The sequence below is a fragment of the Haemaphysalis longicornis genome, unplaced genomic scaffold (genome assembly GCF_048455015.1).
Source record: "Haemaphysalis longicornis isolate Haplotype H1 unplaced genomic scaffold, Haemaphysalis longicornis Haplotype H1 scaffold_5, whole genome shotgun sequence".
NCBI classification, from domain to species: Eukaryota; Metazoa; Arthropoda; class Arachnida; order Ixodida; family Ixodidae; genus Haemaphysalis; species Haemaphysalis longicornis.
The window spans coordinates 109,113,962-109,137,574 of NW_027526385.1; the positions used below are offsets into that span (position 1 = coordinate 109,113,962).

The window sequence follows — 23,613 nt, forward strand, 5'->3', positions numbered from 1 at the left end:
ACAATCGCATGCAATTTCATTCAGAACCAGTCTTTTTTTTTTCAGCTACCGGCTCAAAACAAAGAATGGTCTTGAAAGTGTGTTAAAATGGGTGCCATTTTTTAGTAGTCTGAAGGTTTGTTTTGTTCCCAAGTGCACGGGATGAGTCAAGTCGTCACTCACATGTCAACGCCATGACTTTTAGCTCTTCGTTTACGGTATGTTCGCAAGTTGCAGTGCGGTACACTCGTGGTTGCAGCGCTAAGCGCTGCTTTTGCGTTCTTCTATTGTCGCGTCGCAAGTGTAAAACATCAGTAAACATTGACCCCCTTGAAGCAGCTGTAACCTCGGGAAGCTTGCAATTTAGTACTGATGACCGGATTCCACTTACTTCTAATGGCGAAGGTTGCCGGTGGCCACGATGTGGACACGAAGGATGGCTGGGACAGAGCTCACCGGCCACCTCTAGGAGCATCCAGGGTGCTTTGGAGGGGAGCTTTTTGAACAGGCGACACCGTTCCTGAGACTGAGGTAAGAGGCCTCTGGGTAGCACAAAGTTTGCTCCAAAGCCGGCATAAAGGAAGAGATGAAGCTTTTCGCCCAATATTGAGAAAGATGCGTGAACTCGCGCGATTTCCTGTAGTGCTGCTACAATTACTGGAATTTTGTTGTAAAGTAAAATACAATTGAGACGTATAGACCTACCATAGATTCATGTTTACTGGTAGCTCATTAGAACATCTCAATTTATAACACAACGGATACATTATATTCAAAGCGCATCGCGTTTTAGCAACGCGAAACCAGGGTGTAAGAATGTTTTTACCTATCCTTATTTTCCCTCACCTACCTTCCATGTCATCTGTCTTATAGATCTTGCGACAAGGCGAAGGCACTGTTGTTGGATATACCAAGTTGAATTACGTGGCAGGACAGCCAGCAGGCGGCTAAGGGTGATGGTAGTAGTGAAAACGCACCGTGTCACGATTTGGAACACCAGTTGTTGCGTTGTAATTTTTGCAAGTAAAAGCCTTAGCTTGGCACAAGGAAGGCCGTAATTTTCATAGCGCTCATGCTACCAGCACAATGCGCACAGTGCATTTTACCACGTGAAGTTGGTGGAGCTTTTTTATGTTCCTACTGCGAGCGCGACTGTGTGCTAAATGAACATAATAGTGCGGCTGGAATGGAATGGCGGCCATCGTAGCAGAGGACGTGCAGTGGCCATTGGTCGATGCAGCATGCCCGTCATACAGGCTAACCCTTTTTTGATCACTTTTAGACACCGGACGAATAGACCTCGCCTTGCCCCGCGCAAGTGAACCATTTGCGTTGGTGATTCTCCGCAAGAAATGTGCGTCAATATACGGCGCTGCGGTAGAATTTCCCCAGTGCCTGTTTAACACATTGTGAAGAGGACTAGCGTGGTACAACCCGAATATGAAAATTCATGTTCCATGTAATTCACAGAAGCCCCTGCTTTTCGGGTGACTTCAATTCGGTGTGGCGGTGGGCTAGTTTTACAAGCACTTCCCGTCTTTACTTGTGCTCGTTGATCCGTAGTGCAGACGTGGAGAGCGAAGCGAGGGCAGGGCCGAACAGGTGACAAAAGGTACGGAATTTTAAAGACAGAAACGGAAGAAGGAAGGAGCCACACTCAAGCAATGCTGCCCCCAAGCGAGCACCGTCCTAACTGAGACAGGAAGGACGCAATTGATCTAGTCGCTCTAGCTGGCACACTTGAGGCTCGGCCCAACGGTCACGCAATGCTCCGGCTTCCCAAATCTTCAACGTAGTTTTTCGCACGTCTCTAGTACATCTTGGCAACCGGGCTTAACGCTCTAATTGTCTCACTGGTATAGCTTTATCGCTTTAGCAGTGGCTTTGTCTGCCTGTCGTTCGTTTTCTCGGCCGCCAGTATCGGCATTCCGTCGTCGTCGTTCCTATTCCTCTCTGTTACCGCCTGCAGTGCCTGCAGGTTCGATTATATAGAGGCGTAGAAATGGTGGCGGGAGCCAAGACACCCGTCGAGGCAAATGCAGCTGGCGAGCCACGCATCCGTTTCCCTCCCCGGCAACGGTGCTAACTCTCTCCACACACTCTCTCCACTCTGTCATTTTGTACTCTTCTATCACTCATCATGTTGGCATACCAACAAGCAACCACATGAATTTTCCGACATGGACCATGGATTCCTCGCGCAATAAAGCCGCACGCAATATCAATGCGTGCTTTTCCATTAGCCAGTTATCAATTTGAGGTTGGCCGATGGTGCTCACACTAGAAATATTCTGCAGTAGTTTACTTGCGGGTAGCGATTGTCAAGAAAGCAAACGGTTGAAGGCGTGCATTTCTGCAGCCCATAACTTGTAGCTCAGGTTTGCTTGCCGGGTGCAGGCGCAGCTGGTCCATACCTAGCCCAACGCCTTCCAGGCATCAAAAATGTGCATTTCCCTTTTTTTTCCTTGTTGAGTGTCATTCTCCCCATTTGCGACCCTGAAAATCTCTGCCGTGTCCAGCAGGACGGCTGAATACTTTTCTGGTGGGCGATCGATACCTGTTGTCACACTTACGGCAGTTCAAAAACGCTGCTGAAAAGCCAGAGGTGGCATATTTCTACCGAAGGGTATATTTTCACGGCTGTTACACGGTACTCCATGTCGGTAAGGGACCGCAATAGGGCGCGCATTTCTGTGATAACAGTACTGCAAATGGCGTTGTTCGTAGCGTTTTTCATAAAATGACACTAAGAGAAACATCGATATATTTTTTTCATGATTTTGAATGCATTACGTATAGAATTGAAATAAAAATTTTCTAAGAATATGAGCAATAATCTAAGTAATGCTGGGAATATTTGGTGTGCAAGTACAGCTGAAACGCATCCAAGAATGAACGCACGAGAAATGGTTCGTTTTTGGTGGCTAAAGTCACACTTATTGAGGTGATAAAGGGTCTGAGCCAGGGCGTCAGTTTTCATGGTCAGAAAACCTGCCGCTAGGGTTCACATTCTTTGCCGTCTCCTGAGCGGCAGCACCTCAGGGATTCCTCGGTGGGTGTTGTGACGTGCTCGTTTATGTCCCAGAGAAAAAACAAAACAAAAAAGAAAAAAAGGAAACAAAGCGCTTTGTGGTGTCGATCGCAAGGCAACAGAAGAATTAAAAGTGCTGCGTTTGAGTTGAAGGAAAGCTTCATTTAGTTTCAATAGCGGAGCTGTATAAGCTTGAGCTTGGCCCGGTGGCGTTAGAAAAAACATACCAGGAAAAAAACGCCACCGCCTGCAAATGGTGCACCACTGCAGTCAGGATATTATAACGACAAGGCCAGCTTTCGCGCCACAAGTGGAATGTGCGTATGCGCACCCCTTACTACACCATGTTAATAGTGATAGTATTTCCTGGGCTACAAAAGCGCAATAAAGAGGCGCAGATTGCACTAAGGTTGCAAGGCTGGAGAAACAGCGGAGCTTGGGGGCGACCTAGCTTCTTTCTCCCTGGGATCCACTGTCAGTTTGGGGGAGCGACCGGAACGGCCTTGTAAAATCCTGCTGAACTTGGCAGGGCAGGTTCAACCCATCAAGAACATCTCGAAACCTAGCGAAACTTAGCAAAACCGTGAGAAGCTAGGTCGACCCCCAGCTCGCCTGTTTCTCCAGCCTTGCACCCCTAGGGCAAGGTGTGGCAATTTTTTATCCAAATTTTAAGCAGAGTGGTAGGAGAAGAGGTTTTGCTTCCCAGTCCGCCAATCTCATTCGGCACTCCTCCTGCTGCGATACTTGTGCAGGTTCACAATGTACCGGAGCTGGAAGGAGTCGAGCAGCCACGTGCCGTGAAAATCCGATGCGGTGGCTGCAAAGGAATGCTCCTCCTGGACAACACTATGGGTGTACGTCGGGTCATCTTCCCACAGCGTACACGGAAGCTCGTCAGGCCTCGAAGACGTCAACGTGCTTCATACGATGGCCGCCATGTTTTTTACATGCACGTGTATACTACTACATCGTGCGAATTTTTTTCAAGTACAGTAATACACTTTCATGGTTTGATAATTCGACGAAATGTCCGGATTCGTTTCGTTACAACAACGTGGTGACCCCAAAATAAGCGTTAACAGTTCCAGCGCCACGTCGCGTGAAGAGGGCTTTCCGCTGGGCGGGAGTCTGACGGTACGTGCACTAACAAGATCGCGAGTGAGCGTGTGTCTCTTCCGTACAGAATAAAAAAAACGGAGCGTCGGTGATTGCTACATCGGAACTAGATGGCATACAGATTTCTGATAATGTGACACTTAGAGATCGCTGCACGACGATTACCCACTGTTCCTAAACATTGGAGCTCTCGGGTGCTTGGAATGGTCTAGTCGGGCAGAAACTGGTATATCACAAGTTTCACGTCGCGATCTCATGCCATTGTCCCTTAGTGGCCATCAATGCAACTAAAAGTTGTTGTTACCATGCACGAAATACGAAGTTGTTTATGGCGTCATCGTTCAAAAGGATTGTGCGTGAACAGCATGTGGGATTCATGGCCATCGCGGCAGACGACGTTGGATATTGAAAATTGTGTCGGCGGCAATTAAATACTAAGATAAGAAATAAAGTATACTAGCTCAAAAACGCGGAAAAAATTCAGGGTCACTCCACCTTTTTTAGGTTACTGGTGAGGACCCATACCAGGTATATTCATCACCGCGAAATCCGCTCCTCTTCAATGCGACCATGAAGTTACGGAGGATTGGGGAATCGTTTTTGTTGTGAGGACTATCGCGAAATCCCGGGCTATGGGGAAGGTTTCACAACGTTTAAAATCTCGCTCCATGCCGCTCCCTGAGGATATGTGACTGTGCGCTGTGTTGTATTTACAGTCGAAATCTGCGCTGTGTGTGCCCCATCGCCACGTAATACGGATGTCTTACCACACGGACGTTTAAACACAGAAGACTTAAATTAGTTGCTGTAAACAGTGGTTTATTTATCGCGAAGCTGTCTTGGGATCCAGAAGATCCACTCCGGCGACCGACAGAGCGAAGACCAATTTTCAGCGCATGGAAAAAATCATAAAACACGGCTCACCCCACTGTCCACGACGTCACTTTCCGGGCATTACCGTAGAGTGAAGACCACACTTGGCCTTTTTCCCCTCATCCAACTCCGTCGTGCTTGGTACCCTGAAATTCTGTACCCGTACCGACGCAGCCGCCTCCATGGTTCACCAGCTCAACCGTCTCCTAACGCTCACGACGACCGCCTTTGGCGCAGACTCCAAGCCCAAACAATTTAACATTAAATTCTATACCAAATCCCTCCTACCCAATACACCTATGTCTGCCCTTCTCGCCAGACTCCCTGCTCTACGAGCCAGCTTTGTGGCAATGTCCCTGTCATTCAGCGCCCCTTCCTTCCAAGGACATTTGATTTCACGTGCCCTAGCAGAGACGACCGCTCAAGAGCTTTCAGGACTGAGAAAAAAGCAATCCATTTTTCAGTTTTGTTTTATTCTCCTTGATTTTCACTCGGCTCGTTTAAATGTTCCACTCACTCCCTCAAAAAATAAAAGGTTCTGAGGCGTCCATTTTTCGATTTTGGACGGCTTATATTGCTCCAGAGGAAATGTCTTCCCAGAGATGCGTTCGTGTTTAAAGGAGAAGCCGACCTTAAGCGGACCTTAAACAAAACATTGGTTTTGTGAGGTGGCTTTTCCACATGGTGTGTTCCGCGGTGAAGCATGGCCATCTATGGCGGCAGTATGGTTACAGCCATACTTCGTACTCCTTAAATTTCCACAGCCGTCGTCTTTCCTGAGTATTGTACACTCATTCCCACCACGCGTGGCGTCCCTCTCTCTCCTGACAGTGCGCAATACCGAGCACTCGTCGGTGACCAGCTGTGCGCTGTAGTAAAACGTGTACCGTAATTGGTGCAGCCACACTACCGTAAGACGTCATTGTCTCAACGCGACAATCTTGTGTGTGGGTGTTTAGTCTGTGACGAAGGGCAGCAAATCCCCAATGCAGCTAAACCAAACATGGCATCCCACCAGAGAGCCCTCTTCGCTGGACTTCCCTCTTTAGAGGAAGCAAGGGCTAGAACACTGTACCAGGGCTGAGATTTTTATTTTCTCATTTGGTTCTATTAGCATGATGCATGGCGTGAACGATCTGTTCTTTCTTGAGATTTCTGTTCTACAGCGGAGCTGTTAGGGATACTTCGGAACGTTCTGCCGGAATCAATGACGACCTGGGTCGCTCTAATCTCAGCGCAGCTCACTTCACCTCAATTTCCTTTGACTTAAGATGAGGACCCGCTCAGGCAGTATTGTCGCTGTTTGGGAGAGTAGTAGCTGCTCTCATCAACGATGCGGTCTACGCTGTCTGAACCGTTACTAATTCGTCAGTATCTTTTATTAGCAGAAGGTGGTGCTTACTGTCTCATGATTCTCCCATTGAACTGATGTGCTCCAGTAAATTTAAGGGGCACATAGAGATACTACTCCAGAAAAGACCAGTGTGAACCCCGTGCTTAGCCTATTACTCGGCCAATTATGGAGAATGTCACCAACCCAACAAAGGGCTTCTTTATCAGTACTCCATGCTTCGTGCAGCAGCCTAAGCTAAAGAGTGCGTACCCTAATTGAGCAAAAGTATAGTTGAAACGAGGGCACTCTCGCTTTATATTTTATGTTCGGACTAGGTGGTGTAGGTCTTTGGGTTTGGGTAAACTGCTTGGATAGGGGAGAAGTTGAACGGGGAATCGCCGAAAGACGCTTTTCAGTCAGTGTTACATAATGGTCCAGGCGATTTGTTCTAATGGTCTAGGTTGTCTTCTTATCAGTGGGTAGTTTTAAATGCAGAGCATTTCAGTAACTCACGATGTCACCCGCGTTGACGTCCGTATGCGTCCGTAGTCGTAGTCCGCACCCCTCCCCCTACACTATATAAAAAAAAACACTATCCAGCGCCTGGTTTCGATCCCTCGCAACTTCGGGCGGAACGCAATGTACATGGTGCTCTACCAACTGCGCCACAAAGCCGACGCAGAATGGGAGGCTCCGAACGCGCCTTATATCCTTGACTCATTCAAATTACTGCTGACGAGCGCTCTCTCGTCAGCAGTTGCCACAAGTGCAACAACATTAACATAACGCAAACCACTTAACCTCGTGCGCCCCCGGAAATGCTCTGCATTTGATCATGCTCCTCGCGAGTGGGATGTTTCACTGCGTCGCCATGCGAACAGTTTGCCATTATAGTTTCCGCCCGCTCCGGTCGGTGTCGCCACGGTTCAAACCACGGCAGGGGAGCTGCGCGGGCGTTCGTTGATCGGCGTGCGTTCCGGCGTGGTGGTTTGATTTCATTGGCTGCTGTGCTTTAGCATTACAGGTAGCAGAAGAGACTGCAGTATGTGATGCGTGGGCTTGTTTGTAGTTTTTTACACTTTTGCAAGAGGTGCGCCCTGCGTGCGGTCTCGTGCACGTCGAGAGTAGGTGGTCAATGTTTGGTCTGTCTCCTGCAGAGCACGTCACGTAAGTGGGAGCGCCATTAGCGGCGGGGGTGAATTGTTAGCAGTATTTCCAGTGGTGAGAATGACTGGCCGCCCTTTCTTGGGAATGTAACAGTTTGTTCCCGTTTTTATTTAGTTTTTTCTTATTTTTAGGGAACGTTTATTTCGTAGTTCTTACTGAATGTGCCATAATTCGGCGGTATTCGACGGTATAAGCGGCGCTATGGGCAGTCCCCTCGGTAATTCGGGCAGTGCATCTGCGTTCCTTAGGTTGTGGAAGTTTCGGAACCTTGGCCGAGAGTGGCTTTGGGTTAACGACAACGAAGTTGTCCCATGGTGGGAGCGGAAAGGCCGCCATATTCAAACGGACAGTGTCTAAAGCGAAAGAAGCTCATAACACCCAGAAGTTTGCCGCTCTCTCAAAGCCAAAGAATAGGCGTTTGCTGTACCAGTTTCTTCGCTCGAGAAAGGTGGTTCAAGAGCTCCACAATGAAAATTCAGTGGTTCATTCAACACAGGAATCTATTGAAGCTCTCGAACAAATTGCACAAGAACTTAAATCCCGCTTTTCTTCTGTGTTCTCCGCTCCTTTTGTCAGTCAACTTTCTAATGTTGGTTTCAACCTAGTGAAAATGTCGGAATTGGCTGACGTTGTTTCACAGCTGTCTGAGGCTGCTCCGGGGCCAGATGGCATTACTGTGCCAATGTTACAGTTTTTATTTGAGGAAACCCCTGAAGATTTACTCAACATAGTAAACACGTCAATGAAACATAGCTGGATACCTCCAGAATGGAAACTCTCCAAGATAGTGCCATTGCTAAAAAACGAAGGATTAGGTTACGTCCCAGATAACATCAGGCCAATTTCCTTAACTAGCAACTTGGTAAAGCTCGTCGAGAGGATATTGAATGGTCGCCTTATGCGATTTCTTGAAAGCAATAAGATTTTAAGCCCCACTCAAATTGGCTTCAGACCCGGGAATTCCATTTGGAAGGCTCATATTGACATTGAGAGCCGCGTTAAACTAGCCCGTAGCCTAAAACACGTGAGCGCACTTGTTACTCTTGATATAACAAAGGCCTATGACAGCGTAGAGTATACTACCTTAATGTCTCATCTTGAGAGTAGCGAAATCCCTCTATACATTCAATCGTGGATTGGTCAGTTTTTAACTGGAAGGACATTCTTCTGTTCGAAAGGTGGCATATCATCTTCGCACTATCAGCAGTTTCGAGGGGTTCCTCAGGGGTCAGTCCTTTCTCCGATTCTTTTTAATATTCTTCTCAGATCAGTTCCCATAATGGATGGCATATCAACTTACGTTTATGCCGATGATATTGCTTTTTACTCATCGGACAGAGATATTCATGACTTGTGCCAAAGACTACAAAACTATCTGGCCACCCTAGATAATTGGCTTAACAGGCTACATTTGTCACTTAATGTGGGAAAATGTGCGGTCTTAGTATTTCCGGTGACCATCCCCATTTCTTTATGCCTATTGTACCGACAGCAATCCATCCGTCAAGTTACAGAATTAAAATATCTCGGTATAATCTATGATGACAAGCTTACATGGCGTCCTCATATTAAACATATTGCTACTAAAGGAGAAAGAGCTGCAGGCGTGCTCCGCAGGCTATGTAGCCACAAATTCGGGTTGCGTAGAGATACACTGTTAATGATATATCACAGTTATGTCCGCCCGATATTAGAGTTTGGCTGCGTCCTATTTTCTGGTTGTGCGGCGTACAAATTAAATCCCCTATTTATCGTCGAGAGAATGGCTTTGCGACTATGCTTGGGACTGCCAAAATATGTCGCTAACCCTATTTTACACCTTGAGGCACGGTTTCCTCCACAGAAGTTTAGATTCCAATTATTGACCGTACTAACCTTTGTCAAATTGTTTGAACCCCCACTGCATGACGCCCAGTTCATTTTCCGTCTGAGGCCTGATCTTTTTCAAGGCATTCAGTGGACGCGGTTCCAGAGACCCCAGATGGATCTAGTACAGTCATGGCTCCAGCCACTTCACGCAGACCTTTTCCGGCTCCCCTCTACTTGTATTAGTGTGTCATCTGTTGAAATAATGTTTGATAATATCTTCCCCCCGAATGCCAAGATGTTGCCAGCCCGAATTCTAAATGGATTGCTGGAGGATCATTTGTCAACCCTTCATTCCCATATCGTCATTGCTACCGATGCCTCACAAGTTGATGAAAAAGCTGGAGTCGGGATATTCTCCCAGTACCTCGATTGGTCCTTTTCGATCAGGTTACCTGATTTCACACCTATTTTCCAGGCGGAATTATTGGCAATAATTTTGGCTCTTCAAAAACTTCAGCATAGATTTTCCCATGTAGTTATACTTTGACTCCCTCTCTGTGTGTTCCGCATTAACATCCGAAAAAGATTCTCCAATTATCCGCACATTCCGATCATTTGTTCCGCATCAGCTTTGTGAGGTTCGGCTAGTGTGGGTTCCAGGACATGCAGGAATCTCATACAATGAAGTGGCTGATCAATTAGCCAGCATGTCTCTTGGTGGCCCTGTGGTCGTGCAATGTCCAAATGACAGTTTTCTATTGGGGGCGAGATTTAAACGTCTACAGCTACTCCAGGCTTATAAGCAAGACGCCCTTCTATCCTCTAGAGATTATAGCCACCTTCGTCATGCATGGAAGCCAATGTTTTGTGAAACAAGGATAGGCGAGGTAGCAATCCCTAAACCTCGGTGCAAAATTCCCCCACTAAATTTTTATCTTTATAAATCTCGTCTGGCTCCATCTCCGCAATGTCCTTTCTGCGTTGTGTCTGTTGTGTCTGCCCTCCATTCTTATGTTGTGGCGACAGGCAGGTTTTCCTGCTAGCCAGCTAAACATTCACACATACCTCATTTTTCTTCCTGAATCTACTTTCATATTATACATATTTAAAAAATTCTGTTGGGTATTTTCTTTTCTAAATTTTCGGATCTAAAATAATATAGGTCACATCCTCATTAGGCATAAAACTTCTTGGCCAATCCCCCGCGTGGGTATGTGCCATGGTGGGAGGCAACCAACCAACCAACCAAAAGGAATGGGATGTTGTGGTGCACTGATAGGTTGCAGAAGTGCAAGTAGCGCACCGCCGGCCCGAGTGGATGCTCGTCCGATGGCGTGGCGTTCCTGACGGGTTCAAATGATTTCTGTAGGAGGAGGGAGTTGGGCGTATTTGTATAACTCCTCAAGCTTTGAATGTTTGGGAAGACCAGTGATGGCTCGAAGGCTTTCGCGATGGAACACTTCCAGCTGCTGAAACTGGTTCTAAGTGAAGTCGAAGCATACTGCCCCATACGTTACTTTGCTTGGGAGGACAGCCTGGGTCACAATTTTGAGCGTCTCTGATGTAGCCCCTTTGTCTGTTAGTGAGGAAGCCTCGCACGTAAGCGTACGTGCATTCCCCGCAATGCAGCTCTCACAGGTGGGCCAAATGACTGCGTAGGACCCATTGTCAAAGACCCCCATGAAGTCAAATAACAGCATTGTCATAAGGAAGTGTAGGGTCACCAGGACCACGACTGGATCTTTAATATTGAGCAGGATGTCCTGGGTGGCGAGGTGGGGTCTGAATTAGAATATGGAGGCTGGTATGAGGTCCCGATCGTGTAGGTGCCCCTGGGGGCGAGCGAGGACAAAATCCTCCATGAGCTTTCCCACGGAGGACGTCGGCGAGATAGGTCGTAGGTTGTCAATGGAGGGGGTCTTGTTCAGTTTGGGAAGGAGCTGAACGTAGGCGAGCTTCCATTCTGCAGGGATCTTGCCCTCTCACGACAATCTATTGAGACACGCGGTGACGGACATGATGGAGTCGTCATCGAGGTTGGCTAGTACATGGGCGTCGGCAGGATTTTGTCTTGAGGGTGGGGGGAACCCCATTGCATTGAGGGGAAAGAGGGAAAGGGTAAAGGTGCGGGCCAATTGTCCTGGGGTGGCTTGGGCGGAAGGGAATGTGTCCCTTTTGCACCCGCTTGCCTACGCCCATGGGCTAGTAGCTTGTTGGAAATTATATCAGGGCCCGGCGCGGTGCTTTTTTCGTATGCCGGCCAGTGCCGCTCCCACCTCCGAGATGAGGATGTCTTGATCCAGTGTGGGGTTCGACGATCCATCGTAGTCTGTGGCACTGTTGCGGACCGGGCGGGAAGTATTTTCCGCCCAGGTTCGTCAAAAGTACGTCGGTTGAGTGATTCTCGTATTTGGTTCGATGACGTTGCTTTCCAGTAGGAGGGGTCTAGAAGTAACGAAGAATACCCCAAGATTTAGACGTGCTCACGTGGTTGCCAATGGTGTCATAAAAGACAGTTTTAGTTTCACGTGCGTACAGAGTTCATGTACACAAACGTGAAAAGGTTACGTAGCCCACGCGGATGTAGTTTGATTCCCTTTTAGTTGAACGTAGGCGACGCGCTACGGGCGTAGGGCGTTTGGATGCATGCGCTCTACGCCCATTACCGCGAGTTACTCCTAGCGTTATCTACTAACAGGCACAGATACTGCTGTACTCACTCGTGATCTCGCGAGCCCGCTGCATGCTGACACCGACAAACGCTACTTCGTCTGGCTCAACAGCAGAGAAATCGCTCTTCTATCTAAAAAACAAAAGCTGTTTGTCGATTTAAACTTTAGTGAGGTTAAGAATAGGCAAACTGAAGGCGAAATCAACAGCTTAGAAGACGATATCGCACCGAGGGATTATAGACGAAGCTGTTTTTGCTGCGAAGTGGGAGGGCAGGGCGCCGCCATGTTGGTCAACTTCACGTACGGAAGCAACGTTAACACCGCAACGTAAAAATTCGAATCTCACGTACGTCGGTGAGACTCACGTAGGCCCTGTGCGTTCTGGATATGCGCACTGATCGCCCGTGAAAGTTCCACGCACGTGAAGTTTCTACGTACGTGAAGCTAAACCAGGGTGGTGTTATTTTTTCAGTTTCGGTTCGATTATTGCGTTCCTAAAAGTAGCGGCCCTAAAGGTAGCGGGCCTGAAGAAACGCTTCTCTTCCCATTTTTTTCCCTGTATATTTCTCCCCGACACAACTGGTGGCGCGCATGCGCGAAAACGGTCATCCATGCTGCCACTGCCGCACGGCGATACCGACGCGCGTATCTCATGTGGTGGGAGATTTGGTGCTGACAAAGGGACGCCAAGAACGCCAGGACGCAACAAGAGGTTTTTCGGAGTGCTTAGCGAAAGGTGGGAAACCCGTTCGTATGCCGTGAGGTTGAGCTGAAGGATTGGACTTCCCGTTGTCGTTCCCGTGCTGTGCTTGATGACAGCCAACCTTGTCTGTTTTGTATTGCGCATCAGTAGAGAGTTTTAGCATAGCGTGCTCCGTCCGCTAACGCTACGGCGGCGGGTAGCGGGGCGCGACTGGCGAGAGCAAATTCGTCACGGTGGGGTGGATTAGTTCCGCGCGGCCTGCCTTCGCCATGCCCGCTCTTTCCCTCCGCTGAGGGGCAACCTCCTCGCACTCCCCGCGCGCGCATGCGCAGTCCGGTCCCGCTACCCGCTAACCTTAGCGTAGCGTACGGAAGCCGCTATGCTAAAACTCTCTAGTATTTCTAGCCGCACGTCGCAACATAGCGCGAATAAAGTGTTTCAACGGATATTCGAGCTGGCATTATTACTGCCCAAGAGGCGTACGCCAACCAGCATAACTGCGCCGGCTGGCCCGGTGGAAGCAGCGGTTGACGGGCGGGAATCGGGGGCGGCGAGGGGGGTAGGAGAATCAGACCATGCATGAAAGGGCGAAAGCATAACCTCTCCCCTACGCAAGCTGAGCTTCGTCGCATTGTTGCCACGACAATTATAGCGCATGTAAGTCAAAAAGGCGGCGGCGATGAACGCAATAATGTTTTCCCAGGTTCACCAGGGGAGAATGTGGTGCTAGTACCGCAATTACCCCCGAACGCTGGGTTGAAGTCTAAGAGGCCGCCACCTGCTAAAACTGTTAAAGGGATAACCAACTCTCACGGCACCGTTCGCGTGCGTATTTTGCCGCCTTTTCAGAGAGCTGCGCTATGCGGATGCGGAGTTTTTACTGCGAACAAGTATACCTCTAACCAGCCAAGTAAATTTTCGTGGCCCGGGCCCTATTCTCGACTGCATAAATTCACAGTGAATTCGTCAGTTGTTTGCGTAAGCGCAACGTAAGTAATCAGTGACGTGATGCACGTATAGCTATGAAGACATGTAGTGTAATACGACACTTCACTCAGAAAGATCACAGCCAATGTATCACATACATGCACAGCCAATACACATACATACACATACACATACATACCAACACACGTACATACACATACACATACATACATACACAGCCAATGTATCACAGCACATACAATACATAAATTCACTTGGCATGTATTATAAAAATTAAAATGGCAGCTGAAGCTGGAAAGGGAAACACATTTATTCGGGTTAAAACTGGCGCATCAAAACAACAGTGAGGAACAGGCAGTGAGAGAGAGGACGCCATAGGCCGCGCGGTCCGCTCTTCTCCTCATCGTCGCTGCTGAGTTCGGAGTACCGCCACCGCGAAAGCCAGGTGACTGCTGCGGTAGGGCTGCGCCCTAAAAGAGAGACCGCTATAGCAACTCATTCAGTTCATTTCAGACTACGATGTGTAGAACACGGAAATTAAAGACGCCAAACTAAACAGCGTGGAGATAATTCTCGACGGAAAGAACAAAACCGTCTCGCTCAACAGCGTCATAGGCAAAACCAACGAGCTCTCGCACAAGACGCCATGGGCAATCCACAACCCAGGCAGGACCCAGCATATGGCGCCAGAGAAGCACAGCGCAAGTGACAAGCCCGCCAGGACGACGAGGTGCGACGCGAAGCTGAGAACGCTGCGAAACGGACTTTGCACTCATGTGCTTCACCAGTACAACTCAACCAACCGCTATTCATGGATCATGAATTGATTTAATATTAGCATAGGCTGCTTCTACAGTGAGGAGTGAAAATATCAGTGTATATAACACTGCTCATAAAGCAGTCGTGAATGTTGTCGTGAAGTAATAAAGGGTGTGATTAAGTACGTATCACTTGCCCCTGGTTTCACTCATTGTAGAGCCACATGTGTGAATTCAAGTGACGTCTTATGGGTAATCGTTGTGGGTATCGTTTACAGCTTCGCAGTCCAACCCCCTTCATAGCGTGGATTGGAACCAATTTTTTTTATTGCGCCGTTGCTTTTTCCAGCGCTTTTGCAGGATTCAACTGAACGGCTCTCGGTGACCGGCAATGAGTGGTTGAATTGGCAGCGTTCCATTTTCCGACGCATTAGCCAGCGGTTTTATCAGCATTTAAAAGCTAGCAAGGGAAACATGTGTACGACGACGTCTACGCATTCTCACGTTGTAGGAAGCATTTGGTCCAATGTAAAAGAAAACAGGAAGGAAGTAACTCTTACGCCGCACGTCAAACTTCAAATAATAGCACCTTACACTTTCTATTCACGTACAGCAGCATACGGATGTTGTGAGAAAGGGGCTGAGAAAAATCGGCCTTCCAATATTTGTGATGTATTTACCCAACAAACTGATCGTTTTGCGCCAATTAGTACAGGGCTGAGAAATTGAACATCAGAAAAGAAAATTTCTACGATAATTCCCAGGGCAGTGCTTTGCTTTTTGAGTCTAGAGCAGGTTGCCTGCGAACTAAGAGTTTTGTGGGGAAGTATTCACAAAATGATGGGGTATGCGTGTTCTGCGGAAAAGAAACAGAAACTATGCGGCACATAGTGTTAGAATGTGAGGGTATCCATCCAAATCTACATGAAGGGAATATTGGGCTTCCAGAAGCCCTAGGATTTAAGGGTATCACAGGGGAAGTTAACTTCAAAGCTGTCGAGGGGACGAAAAGAAGATTAGAATGCTGGTGGACGAAAGGCAGAGAGGGGAATATTGCCTAGGACAGTTACCACCTGTAACAGGGAAAAGAAAGTATTTCGGGCCTAATAAGCTTTAGGGCCTGCCATAAGCAGCGCTAGTATTAAACCAAGAGTGTAAAACATGGTTATATTAGTCCTTTTTGGTAAGATGACATGTCATCACCCCGCTTCAAAGGGGAAACCAATAGGAATCACCATCATCATCAGTTTTCACTTGTTTTGCTCGTTCGTACAGAGAGGACCTCTATTTCTCGCCCTGATTAACGTAGGGTTGAACCCATCTACCAATAAGATTAATTTTACGCCCTGCCTCGTCAAATCCGGGATTTCTTTTTTTAATTATAGTAAACCGGCCTGAAAGAGGTTGTATTGGCTTTGAATAACAAGATGTGTCTATAAAGCAGATACTGTTTTTATTGACTCGTGACTTATATAATTCATTATCGAGGCTGCTTACGTTCCATACTGATGTACATAATGAAGTAAGTTACATAATTAGAGGCTGCCGAGACCATCTTTCTAATTTCTCCTTATTCACGTATCTTGCTTTTCGATGAAGCGAAACTTACCGGTGCAAGCTGCCACAAAGTAAAAGGGGGAAATCAACACCTATTTCTTGAGAGAAGATGTTTAAATCGCGGATATTTCTCTCGTGTAACCTGAGTTAAAGTCAAAGTCCAAAACCCAAACTACTTCGACTGGTTCGGAATGGAGTGCAATAAAGAAAAAGCTGTCGGAATGGCGCGATCATATACCCGTCGGCTTCATTACGCGAGGAACCCAGATTCGATTTCGACCACGGGAATTATTTTAAGTGCAAATGCACTTCTTAAGCGACCCTGAATCACGCGTCCACCGCCGTCCGTCCATCCGCACCACATACCCGCTTAGGGCGATTGGCCAAGAAGAGTTCCTAATTTCTTTAGCACATACCCACTTAGGGCGATTGGCCTAGTCCTCCAGCGCGCCACCGCGCCCGCCGCCCCGCCCCGAGCCTGCCCCCAGGCCACCGACGCCATCGACGACTGCTGCTTCGCCAGGAGCGGAAGTCGGGGCGAGTACTGCGGCGTCTACCTCGTCGGTCACGTCTACGCGAACCTCGTGTCGCACGCCGTGTCCACCTCGCCGGTCAGGGACGAGTCGCCGTACAGTGCCGTCTACACCGACGCGTACTCGGGCGACGGAATCGTGGTCGTCACCCTCTACCTCGCGCCAAACATCTCGCGCGACGACGTCGTCGAATACGTGGACGCGGCGATGGAGAGTGTGGCCAGGCGCGTAAAGCCCTCGGACCCGGTCGTGGTTGTTGGGGACTTTAACGTGGACGTGCGAAAGGGCGGCGAGTGGTTGATGGAATACATGCTCGCCAACCACTCCATGACGTGCCTACCGCTAGAGGCTCCCACCACCATCAACGGCAGCTACATCGACCTGGCCTTTGCGAGGAACTGTCTGATACGCGCGGTCTTGCAACAACTCTTGACCGTACATTTCAGTGACCACAAGGCGGTCATAATGACCGTCAACTACAACGACAACACCAACAAGTGCTGAATAAAGAATACTGTCGTTTCACTTTACTTGCGTGTGTGTGTGATCTCCTCGAACATACACGTTAATTCACCAAGATTTCCAGAGAACGACTAACGGGGTGTGTGAGTCCCCACTTGATCACGCGAGGGTGTTAAATGCAACTAACGGGCGAATGCCAACACAGTTCAACATAACTCCCCCTCATAGCATCACCCGTGCATTCGCACTTCCCCATGCTCCCCTTCGGGGAAATGCGGGTGAATTTTTTGGCCCTGTCTAGAGTGCCGTCCGACGGTTTCATAAGCAACCCACTATATCGACGTCCACCGGCGTTTTATGACAAAATCGCCGTGTCTGGCAGTACATCGCTCTCGATAACGTAAAGCTGGGCAACCTAACCTAAACATAACATAAGATAACCTAACGCACCCAAAGAAATAATTTAAAACACCAAAACTAACCTAAGGCACAAAAATTGCACTTCAATTAAATAATGAAAAAAAAAGCAAACTTGTAGTATCTGCATGGTCCCTATAAGGCAGAATGCCGAAACCGCATACAAGTTGCAACTAAAACCACAGCTAAAACCTGCTTCCCATCTAGACCGAGGGAAGGCATCCGGTACACGCACTCGCCCGCGCTGTGCGTCCTGGAACAACGGTAACGTTTCGGCAAAATGGTAAGCTAAAGCTCCGTATTAAGGTGAGCAAAGGTTCCTTGGAACACAGTTCCAACGAGGCATAAGCTGACCAATCTTTAGAAAGTTCGGTCCTGGCCCCTTGAAAAAAATGGAGCTGACTAGCGGGCATATTCTGTGCTATCGAGGACCCCAAGAAAGTCAAACCCTGCCGTAACCGGCATGTAGTAAGTGAAACGATCCTGTCCAATCCCCCAAGTGGGTATGCGCCACAAACTGCGCAGGAGGCCGCCTGGTTCTTGCTGCGGCAGGAAACTAAACATCCCCCTCGCGAGGGGCACGATCAAATGCAGAGCATTTCCTGGGGCGCCCGACGTTAAGTAGTTTGCGTTACGTTAATGTTGTTGCTGTTGGTTGTTGTATTGTAATTAAATGAGGAGACGTAATTACGGGGTCACGTGACATAATTTATTAGCAGGTGGGTATGATTATTGTGGCGCAGTGGGAAGAGCACCATGAACCTTGCGTTCCGCCCACACGTAGTGAATGCGTTGTATCAGCAGCTTCTTGACGTAGTTTGAATGAGTCAAGGATATAAGGCGCGTTCGTAGCCCTCCATTCTGTGTCGGCTTTGTGGCGCAGTGGGTAGAGCACCATGTACCTTGCGTTCCGCCCGCAGGGCCGTGACATGGAAACCAGGCGCCGGTAAGTATTATTATTTTTTATATAGTGTAGGGGGAGGGGTGCGGACGACGATGGACAACTAGAATGGGTGACATCGTGAGTTAAAGAAATTATCTGCATTTAAAAAACCGAGGTGACAGCTGGTCTTGAGCCACCGACTCTGGGATCAATAAGCTATGACGTATCCTCTACACTACAACGACAGACTCTTTGTCCGGTGCTAGCCTACTGTTAAATATTCGAATGTCATCGGACGGCACACTAGCCATGCCTGCAACGATCAGCTAGAGTGCCGTCGGACGGCACTCTAGACACTGCGATCATTTTTTTTTTCTTGAGGCACTTGTATGCCTTCGCTTATCATCATCACTGTTTAGAAACAAATTGTGTAAAGTTGGCTTCCTTACAATGCGTTTTGCTGACGGGACGGTCGCATCAGTGAGGCATAGGCAGCTTCGCTGTAAAACGCAACTTGTTCTGCTGAACGTGTCAAGAAGGCTCCCCCCTCTTTGCGACTTCTGCAAACGAACTCGTAGACCAACCCGGCAGCGTACAGTCACTGCTACCCCGGGAATACATATTCTTAAAAGTGCCACTGGTGTAAGAACGGGGCAGACCTAGGACACATGCTGTGGGCCTGCCCACGGGAGACAACGTTATAGGTCACAAAATCGCTAGTGTGGAGCAATGGGAGACCGTATTGATCAGCTCGGACCCAGCGGATCAAGTCAGGGACATTCAGTTGGCCGAAGACGCTGCCAGAGCCCAACAGGTCTTGGCCGACGTCTAGGATAACTGGCTGTCAAGCAATAAAATTATTTCACTCTCTCTCTCTCTCTCTCTCTGCCCAACGGAATCTCGTCTCGCTAAGACCTTTTTTCGCAACAAAACGTTACTATGAACTAACTTGTATCTCCACAATAACTGTGTGCAAAGAAATGAAACCGTTAGGTGCAACGCCCGCACCAATTCATAAAAGCAGAAATTACCATCAGCGGTTCCTCCAGAGCAGGAATACACGTCGAGGTACGGCGTTTGTTTAAATTGTTAGCAGTACATTTAACGTACAGTGACAAGTGGAAACAAATTTCCACTTACAATGCCATACAATAATTGTTTTCGCATTACGTTAAATTCGCACGTGGTCAAAGCTAACGCCGGCGCGTTACAATGGGACGCAATCACGTCGTAAATATATGTTCGCCTGGTTAAAACCATGAATTGGGGTGAGGGGGGACTTCGACCAAATTGTTTCAAACACAATGATATAATCTAGACAACTACCAAACTGATTGTTTAATGCGCAAAAATATGGGGATGCGGTGCACCCCCCCCCACCCCCAAATTGGGCAATATCGTTGGAGCACAGGTGTTTTCTTTTTATTGCTTTTCTGCGGTTGCGAGGCCCACCCTTTAGGCAGAGCCCAAGAGAGGGACTCCATGCACAAGCAGTTTCTAATTTGCTTCCAACGCAATATCATTTCGAAACTTCATTAGGACTTCCGCTAAGTTCGTTCCTGTTTGCGGGGTTCTCGTCTCGTGAGTCGCGGAGCCACACGCCCAAAAAGGGTAGATGATAACGGTAAAAAAGTTTTTTTTTTATTGCATATAGAGCAAAAAGTCACGTTAATGACTACGACGCTGGTTTAAAACATCAGTGTCGGTTTAAAACCCGCTCACCGAACTTTGGTGGGCGAAAACTATCATAAACATTGAAACAAGACAATTCTTCAAAAATTGTTAACCACGTAAAAGCGTGAGTATTGATAGTAACAATTCCTCCCGCCCACTCCCTGTTCTTACACGCGCACTCAAAGAAACATTCCTCTGTGAAACATTATTTAAAAAGAGTGGAGGTGCTGGGTATCGATCCCAGTACCTCTCGCATGCTAAGCGAGCGCTCTACCATCTGAGCTACACCCCCGGACGAGTAAAGCCAGCGGTATAAAGAAACCACTTTCAAGAACCGATCTCCCTCCCGTGGCGTCGCCCTTGCTTTTGACCCAGATTAATTCCAGTTCGGTGCCGAGTGGCATTGCGCAATGGAGCAATGGGACCTGTTGCTTCGTATTAATGTCCCTGTTCGATCTCGCCCTCCGTCGGGGATGTAGCTCAGATGGTAGAGCGCTCGCTTAGCATGCGAGAGGTACTGGGATCGATACCCAGCACCTCCAAGACTCTCTCTTTTTAACTCCTTTTTTTCAGCATTCAGAATGGCTAAATAGATAAAATTGCGCAGTACGTTTGTCCTTAGCCTAAAAGAGTCCACAAGGCGATCTTCAAACTATGGTGTTGGATAACTATATAACAACATGCTTCAGACTACCGGCGCAACAGCCATATCGTGAGCTACGTACGTCAAAAAAAGCGTGCCACGCAGTTTGGTTGGCTGTAACTAGCAATGGCGTCATTATTTAAAGACATTACGACAGCTGCTACAGTAGTCTGAACCTGGCCTGAGAATAAATTGCACTGAGAATACCGCTGGCTTTACTCGTCCGGGGGTGTAGCTCAGATGGTAGAGCGCTCGCTTAGCATGCGAGAGGTACTGGGATCGATACCCAGCACCTCCACAGTCATTTTTTGTTTTAACATTTACGATGGGATTGTTTTTACCGGAATGAGCAGAGCCAGGGAGGGAAGGGAATTGTTGCGATCAACGCTAAATTTTTAACGTCATCGTCTACCCTTTTTGGGCGTGAGGGCCCCGGTCTCACAGGACGAGAACCCCCGCAAACAGGAACGAACTTTGCGGAAGCCCTAATGAAGTTGCGGAACGATATTGCCCAATTTGGGGGGTGTGCACCGCAGCCCCATATTTTTGCGCATTAAACAATCAGTTTGGTAGTTTTCTAGATTATATCATTGCGTTTAAATGGGACGGTATCGTCCTTATGGTAAATGGGGAGATACCGAAGGCAAAGATAAAAACAAAGGGTGCAAAAAGTACGAAGCTAGCAAAACGAAACTGAAAAAAAAAAAAACACATCAAGACGCCTCTGGAGAAAGAGAAACATGCCGCTGCAAATGAGGTTGTTGTAGTTCCTTTATTTTCGGCACATACCCACCGGGGGGATTTTTGAGAAACGGGGTAACCTGAACCTTCCATGGCCAACGCGAACTACATAACACAACAGAAAGGTTCACCAGTTAATTTAATTCGACAATGTACAACTTACTTACACGAAAGAATTGATAACGAATAAAAAGCTCTCCCATAATCCAGTGTAGTTCGCCACGTCCTCTCTTTTTCCCTCCATCGTGAGAAAATTACCCGCGTGTTAAACGGTATAATTACTTCCGGGATAACGCCCCACCAAACGTCACGTGGTCTTTCGAAAGTGACGGCCAATAATACCACGCCGCATGGCGCCACCACCAACGACCCCAACTCGTGGCTCGAGAGCGCGTGCCGCACGCTGAATCCATCGCTCGAGCCCACACGACGCTGTCTTACCTGTCCGAATATTTCTCGCTTCGCTACGAGCCCTCTCTGACGGCGTATCTTTTTCTCATCCCTGTCATAGTGGTCAGAAAGGCCCGTGACCACGGCACGTTCACCGACGACCAGGCGGGCCAGTGTCGGCGGGGAGCTTTCTCCTTGTTCCCGGACTGTGTTCGAACAGAAGAAGACGAGGCCAAGCATACATGGCGGTGAGTGGCCCCGGTCGCTTTCGTGTGCACCGGAACTTTTTAAGTGCACAGCACCTTAGGGGCTCGCCTTGTTGTCGTAGCTCGCTCCGAAGTAGCCGAAGTAGAGCCTCACGGCGTTCCATCGTAGCGGCTGTTGACACGGCGTAACCCAGAGGCTTCGAAAGCCAACTGGTTTATATAGTCATACACGTTCGAAACTCTTGACCGCTGGCGTTTGTCATACATCTCCGCTATGTATTAGCGCAAAGAAACTGTCGGTACATTTGAGGCAAAATATACGTAATTAACCGGCAGCGCCCGCGTTCATTTAGCTAGGAACGCTCGTTGGGTTGGTTTTTATGATAGTAATCGAAAAAAAGTGTCAGTGCAACGCCGGCACATGCGGGAGGAAACGCAAGCACAGAAAGAACAGAACTCCCGCTGGCGCAGTTTCAGGCAGCGGGCGCGCGAGCACTGCGAAGGCGGGAAATTTGAATTGCGTTGGGTGGTAGCAGTGAGCGGATAACGGCGCTACAGCCAGCCCGTTATGGCGAATCACTGCTCTGCACTTCCGACAGCTTTTACATTGAGTGGAACGGCTTTAATTTTTATTTATACCTCTGTTCGAATGGCGTATACTACTCCGAGGACAGCATTCGCAATTGTCTTTTGATGCGGTGTTCTTGCTCCGCAGTGTTTTCTTGTTTAACGTCGCTAATTCTACTTAAACGCGCGTGCGCATACGCCCTAATTACTGAGCCAGCGATCTTGCCTTTAAGGCGTTTTTCAAATGGCTGTTGTTGTTGCTCGAGCTCAGGCCGGATTCTTTCTTGCCCTATAATGAATTGAATACAGCTTCAGCTTTTTTTAAATCTGTGGTAGAATCTTGGACATAGTGTGTCTCGGCTGAGTTTACCAAGAAAAACATATATTTAAGTTGTCAAGAGTTGAAATTCTGCTGTTACAGAAAAAAGTATTGGCCGAACAGGCGCGGATTTTTTTGCGAAGAAATGGAAACTTTAGGACCATACAAATTACTCTGCTTGTAGTAACGGGAGGGTACACAGAGAAATTTTTCTGGGAAAGAAAGGAGGTAAAACTCCAGCGGGAAATATTTACGCTGGGCTCTTTCGCCCGCGATATAGCTTTGTGTGATATACGAGGCGGACTACGAGTTTGCTGGTTTGACTCCCCGTTTGCAAAGGTGATCGTTAGAGAGATTTAGGACGAACGCAAAAAAAAAAAACGCTTTTTAACAAGGCTATATTTGCCAACCTATACATAAACTTCGGTGGGATAAATAACTATATTAACTGTGTAGTAGGCGGGGCGTCGTCCACTTGGTATAACCATGGTCTTGTGGCACCTTTATTTAACATGCCAAAAGTTCAAGGTAAATTTCTCTAGTGTTATCTTGGAAATCAGACATACGCGCATGCAAAATGGAGTTTCTCTCATGCTCACACTTTCAACAGATCACCACTAAATAGGAACGCCAAACTTTCAACACATATTAAAGTGCTCGGAAGCAACGTTTCCATTTAACGAAGACTTTTCATGGTTTTAAAAAAACCTGGCAGTGTTCAAAGACAAACCGAACTCATTTTATGCATTTAATTGCCAGAACAGACAACAGGGCTACGTCGACCCAATGATAGTTTTACAGTTCCCCCAATGATGAAAATGGAGAGCTGTGT

At 47.9% G+C, this 23,613-nt stretch overlaps 3 non-coding genes across 3 annotated transcripts; 2 read left to right on the plus strand and 1 right to left on the minus strand.

Annotated features, from left to right (window-relative positions):
* Window positions 1-20,134: 20,134 nt before the first annotated feature.
* Trnaa-agc (transfer RNA alanine (anticodon AGC)) lies at window positions 20,135-20,207 on the minus strand. The gene has a single exon. It is a non-coding gene; the product is annotated as a tRNA-Ala (tRNA).
* Window positions 20,208-20,384: 177 nt separating this feature from the next.
* On the plus strand, window positions 20,385-20,457 carry Trnaa-agc (transfer RNA alanine (anticodon AGC)). The gene has a single exon. It is a non-coding gene; the product is annotated as a tRNA-Ala (tRNA).
* A 326-nt stretch (window positions 20,458-20,783) lies between these two features.
* Window positions 20,784-20,856, plus strand: Trnaa-agc (transfer RNA alanine (anticodon AGC)). Its single transcript has one exon. It is a non-coding gene; the product is annotated as a tRNA-Ala (tRNA).
* The last annotated feature ends 2,757 nt before the right edge of the window (window positions 20,857-23,613 follow it).